Source organism: Nannobrachium achirus (genome assembly GCF_963921795.1).
Source record: "Nannobrachium achirus genome assembly, chromosome: 9".
Classification (NCBI taxonomy): domain Eukaryota; kingdom Metazoa; phylum Chordata; class Actinopteri; order Myctophiformes; family Myctophidae; genus Nannobrachium; species Nannobrachium achirus.
In genome coordinates this window covers 53,322,362-53,328,636 of record NC_137818.1, presented here as the reverse complement: position 1 = coordinate 53,328,636, position 6,275 = coordinate 53,322,362, and the positions used below count along the sequence as shown (strand labels likewise).

Here is a 6,275-nt window from a genome sequence, read left to right as displayed (position 1 = left end):
CGACATGGCGTTTCCCAAGGACCCTAAGCACAACAGTGGGGGCAAGGACAACGGTGGGGGCAAGGAGGTAGGGAGCACTACACTAATTCGAATGACACCCGCAAATGGAAACAGGCTAAATTCGAACCCCAAAACCCCCAAAACAATCCTCCAGTTCTAGGCAACACAGAAGAGGGGGAACTTTTTTTTTTATTTCCACACAACTCCTCTTGGTATATTAATGACATAGATCAATATTGAAAATGGGTGGTCTTCCCCTTTAAGTAGTGCGATTGTATATTGGTGTATGTCTGTTACACAAGGTGTGTGTGTTATTTGTACTGATGTTCTGTGTATGCCTGTCTGTGTGTGTGCTATCTTTTGTGTATGCTGAGGTGACGTATCTCATCGACTCTGTTTCGGTGCAGCTGGAAGGCCGGAGTGACCCACTGGCCACAGGAGCAGCGGTCTCCACACCAGTTGAACGAGCCCAGCTTAGAGCTACACTTCGGACACAGCAGCTGCCCTTCCATCACCCCCAGCAAGGCCTGCTCCATCCACTGGACCGGTTCTATGAAGTACGACGTACATCGTACGTCCCCGGTGTGGTTACTGGCCTTCTTGTGACTAAAGGCTGAGGCTCCACTCCCCACTGGATGGCGGAGAATACCGGAATCACGGAACAGAGTTCTTCTGCACTTCCTGCACCTATAGGAGACTTCAGGAGAGCTGGAGTGGGCAGGGTCAGCGGAAAACACCTCCCTGGGGACCTGTTGCAGTTCAGGGTGTTTCTCAGTGATCTTGGTCAGTCTGTATTGTTTGTATGAAGGACTAGAGGCGTCAATTTCACACCGGTGAATTTTGCTCGGCATTATGCAGTCTTTGGTACGCTTCAACGAAACTCAGTTGATGTTTGTTGGGGAGAACTAAAATGTATAGTTCAGAATGTATGGAGTGCTGGTATCAGACGTCTGAGCTCCGCTGGTCAGGGCGGCTTCTTACTCTTGAAGTTTGGGTGCTCTAGTAACAACTGGATAGTAGAGTTTATACTTGAGATAGGATCTCCTTAGAGTCGTCCTACTTAAGCTTGAGTTAAAGGATCTCCGTAGAGTCGTCCTACTTGGATACGCTTATAATAGAGAGTACAATATTACGATTTATCGTCCGGTCTCTTTGTCGCTGTGGTGCTTGAATTGCCCTACATCCAGTAGCTCAGCCTTATGTCATGGACAGGTTCGGTATCGCCGTATAAGGACGACCCTAGAGCATAGTCGTTTCGTCATTTCTTCCATAGATGTACATCAGAACATGTTCGTATCAGGACATCTCTGTAACAATGTTTCTTCATCAGGTAGGCTGGTACTATGGTGTCACTACGACTACGACCTGCCTGACAGTGAACCAGTGCAGCCCCTCCTCCTTCCACAGCTTCCTGGATGAACAGGAAGCTGTCATCCATGTAGCTCAACAGGTCGGAGCTGGCGTCATCCAACACGTCGATCCACTTCCTGTGAAAACCTCCATCGGCGGGAAGCAGACGTGTGGGATCTTCAGAGTCTACTGATAGGATGTGAGTGACAGCCGCCTCAACCAATCCCGGTTTGTCATTGAGGTCCGCCGCAGTGCCGATGAATAGCCCAGGATCTACCAGCAGCATGCTCTTAGTAGCTCTGCCAACACGTTCAGCTTTAACTTTCACACGTATTTAGATCTATTTTGACTTTAAATGTAGGTAGTGCAATCAAATAACATTACAATACTGCAAGATTTAATAATAATGGGTGGTAAAAAACAAAAGAATAAACTTATGTGTGACTCCCTGATCTTATATTGATGATTGACTGTCACGCTCTGACATCATGCTCTGACATCACTGTGATGCCAGGGGAACCACACTAACAGAATCCCTTTTATGCCCATAATATGGAGATCCCTGATGTCATCAATATTAAGACCATGATGTCAAACATGTCAGTCTAACCTATAGACAATGCATCTCAGTCTAACCAGTGTGGCTGGTTCTACAGACAGGGATCTTACAATGGATATTATGATGTACCCTTTGCCCCTCTCTGATTGGTTACAGGCCCACGGCTTGTCACCCCTGATTGGCTGCGGGCGTAAAAACAGACAGACAGACAGACAGACAGACAGACAGACAGACAGACAGACAGACAGACAGACAGACAGACAGACAGACAGACAGACATAGATTTGGCTGATTTATAAATAGATACTTTTTTTGCCAAGTAAAAGGAAAACCCTCTCCATTCCACAATTTTCTCCATTCTATGTAAATCAAATACTTATTTTCCCCGCATGAACATACACACACAGTCACGTATTGGAGTATGATTGGACACATGATTGTTCACTTACCTTGTTACATACATGACACCTATGTTATGTTAGTAATTCTAACAAAAACAGTCGACCATTGTTCTTCTATAACCTCTGTAGCGTATACGGTTTAAATTACCGTGCATATATTGTCAAACTGAGAGAAAGGGCAGCTTTAGGGGGACTTTGTTATAGGTGTTAAATCCCTTTACACATCCTTTAGTGCCAAGCTCTAAACTCCCTGACTATTCCCATGGTGCACGCATTTGGTTGACAGAGTTGAGTGGTTTTCCGCATTTTCAGCTTTTATGCATTTGTAATCATGGACAATGGAGGCATAATCTCCCTAAAACACTTCCATGTGCCCCCATGTGCTAATGTATTCTGACTGCTGCAAAGGCATCGAGACAGTGTCTTTCATTTGAACTGGGGAAATTCACATGAGAGGTGAAATAATCTTGACATTAACGTATTTTAGACTATTTTGTAGCATGAGAGGAGTTTAATTGTGTCTAAAGACCTTGACAGTTTTTGTTGAAATTCAACCCAGTGTAGACCTGATGGAAATAGGCTACTGCATTTTGTCATTCTGCTGCTAAAGTAAACATGATGGTTCAAGAGGAGTTTAATTGCTTCTAAAGACCTTGACGATGTTTTGAGGAAAATTCTAACCCAGCGGAGAGGCATATTCGATTCAAACTAAGACAAATTGATGAAAAGTACTGCATTTTGTAATTCTGCAGCTAAGGCAAACAGAGTGGTGTGGTACCCTTGAGTTCAAAGATCGAAGGCCTCCGCAGACATCCTATTAACCAGGGCCTGGAAACTCTTTACAAGACACAGGTGGGGAGTCACTTTCATTACGGCGAGGCACCCTGCCGAGACACAGTACCCTGTCTTTACTGGTTTGCATTAAAGACTTCCTCTCCTATCTTTGACGCATAGTGCTGGAGTGAATGAAAACACATTGGAGTTGAAAAGAAAACAATGTTTGACTTGGAAAGACCGCAGTGACATTTGTCGACCCAATTGTGTGGAAGCCACATGTGTGATGTTTGGCTACTTGACCAGTTATAGCAGTCTTGACATTATACAGTATGGGGTTTAATTGTACTGCGTGACATGTTTTGGGCTTCTTACTTATATTGTGTAATTTCTAGTATAAGACCGGTCCCCATATTGAGGAGTGGCCTTGAACAGGAATACGTATCGGAAAATGCATTTACAACACTTTGATTCCTGCAGATTTTATGTCTTATCAATGTTCACGTGTTTCTGTACACACGTGTAAATGGAAGTTGTACAGTTTAGCCTACATTTCTTGCCGTAAAGCGAAAAACAAAAACAAAAAGACCATGCATTCACAGGCTATGCTATGCTTTTTTTTTTTTTTTTATCCCACGATTTTGTAACCCATTTTCACCCAGTGCCAATTGCCTATCTAATCCTGGGCTCTGCTCTCCCTCTGCCGCGCCTGGGGAGACAACGGACAAACCTCATGCTTCCTTCTATGCATGGGTAGTCCAAGTTGTTTCTTTTCACTTGACAGGGGGGATTTCCCTGGGATGGACGTAGCACGTGGAAGGAACACGTTACTCCAACCAGTTCCTTTCCCCTCCATCAGGCGCCCCAGCTGGCCAGGGGGAGGCATTATTGAGACCAGGATTACCCTAGGAGACACGGGGAGAACATGCAAACTATGCTTTTCAAAAAAACAATTGAAACAGTCTTGATGGGAGGGATACATTTGGAATTATTTCCAGTTGTCAATGTGCGTCCCCACCGTCACCTTCCCGCGACCCCTCCCGGGGTCCCCCTCCCTCCCAAGCCGTATAGCCGGTATAAAAAGAGATTATTTCTGCGAAGGAGGATGAGAAACCACAGCGTCTGAACCACACCACCACTTACTGTAAGCTAAACCCCGCTTGTGCAATAAAGGCTGGATTACTCCGCATGTGGCAATACAGTAACATTCTACGCACGTGACCGCCAGGGAGGCCACGCACAGCGACAGCCCCGTTCCACCTGTTCAAACAGAGAGGGGAGATCAGGACATGCATGTCACGCAACAACAGACAGATAGTATTAACACCTGCCCCAGCTAGACGCTGATGTCACTGTCACTGGCATGAGATTGAAGTCAAAACCGCGCAGAACACAGTGATTCTAGTGTAGCCAAGGCCAGGGGTGTAGCACCAAATTCTGAGCCCGGGGTACAAGGATTCACTTCAGTTATGTTGTGCTTTAACTATTGAGAAATAGCAGATCTACAAGCTTGTAGATCTGCTATTTTTGAAACATCTCGAAAATTCTTTGAATATTTCAAATCCTTCTATAAGGTTTTTTTGAAAATGTTTCTATGTCAGTGGTGCTCAAACCTTTTCATGTGAAGGACCCCCAAAATGATAATGAATTTGGTCACGGACCCCCATCTCAAAATATTTAGTTCCAGGGACCCCCCAGAAGCAAAATTTGACTTACCGTACAAATGTTCGATTAAAAAGTATATTCAAAGATTTTCACACATTTCCGAGTGCTGCTCGCAGCGCAGCACTCGGTGCCACGCTGTGAGCTTGTAGATCTGCTATTTTTCAATAGCTAAAGTATAAAAATAATTAAGGCCCCTCCACCTTGGGCCCTGCAACTCAGTCCCACTCCCCCCCTTGTGACGCCCCTGGCCAAGGCTAACCGAGCGGAGGATGACTTCACTCTCCTGGGAGGGCAAATAACAAACATTGTGTAATCGATGCTTCTCTCTACACAGCGTAGGTCTTCAACAGGGGGTCCGGGATCCCCCCAGGGGGTCCTCAGAGTTACCACAGAGAGGCTGCCAAATCGTTGTGTGATGGGGGGAAGCGATCCCTACAAATGTTGCCTAAATGCCTAGCAAAGAGCTTGTGTATATAAACAAACAAACAAGATATGTAAAATGTGTTCTGATTAGGCTATGCTGCTGTCAAATAAATCTATTATGGAGCCATCAACACTGCATCATCACTTGGAGGCAACCCATTGGCACTTGAAAGAAGAACCTGTGGAATACTTCCAAAGCTAGTCTCAACTCTCTACGGTCAACACACATGGATGAGATAATCGGCTAAATATGGTGAGTTAGCTTATTAGAAAACCTCTTATCTAAGCTGGAATGGAAGGCTTTCTAAAACAAATACTAAATAAATCATGTTAAATAATGCGACACAGTTGTATACACGAAATCATACAAGTGTATATAAAGGTCTCCGCTTCATCTCTCTCTCTCAGCTAGGCCCAGAGGGGTCCTTTGCCCTGAAACAACAGTGACCCTATACTCTACAGCAGTGGTTCTCAACCTTTCCAAAAAAAAGAAAAAAAAAAAGAAAAATCATATTTGAACTGGGAGTCCCCCACCCTGATATGATAAGCACTTGGAATTGTAGGAGTTGAGGCATTACATTTAGTTTGACTCTGGTGGTTCCAGAGCTCTGGTTTGAAGATAGCTGATCTACAAGCTCACAATGCCTTGTGTTCTGCGTCATTGTAGAGCTTGAAGATCAGCTATTCTCACAACATTTGCCTCATTCTTATATTGTTTGACAATTTCGCCAACGTTGGACCAGTTTTTATAGTATAGTTTTTGATTACTTTTGATGCAGTAATGGTCATTTGTTTCCTTTTTTTTTTTGGAACGGCAGGTCGCAAGTTACTATGAAAACCTCCACCAGCTGTCCCTCCGTCCACCAGTCCGTCTGTCTGTCTGTCCGTCACGTCACGTCACAAGTTTGGCCCTACTCTTATCTCCAGAACTGTTGCCCCTATTGATGCCAAACTTTGCACACACACTCCTTGGATGGCAACTCACAACCTCCACCCCTCATTTCTCACATGGCCCTCTACTAGCGCCACCATCAGGTTGCTTTTTCCAGACACTTATCTATGGCACCGTTGCCCCTATCCATGCCAAACTTTGCACACACACT

General features: G+C 44.8%; 1 pseudogene across 1 annotated transcript; it reads right to left on the bottom strand.

Moving 5' to 3' along the window:
- Positions 1-353: 353 nt before the first annotated feature.
- On the bottom strand, positions 354-1,636 carry LOC308290979 (dual specificity protein phosphatase 12-like; annotated as a pseudogene). Its single transcript has 2 exons — positions 1,315-1,636; positions 354-905 (listed from the first exon to the last, which is right to left on the bottom strand). The product of its transcript is annotated as a dual specificity protein phosphatase 12-like (transcript).
- Positions 1,637-6,275: the final 4,639 nt, after the last annotated feature.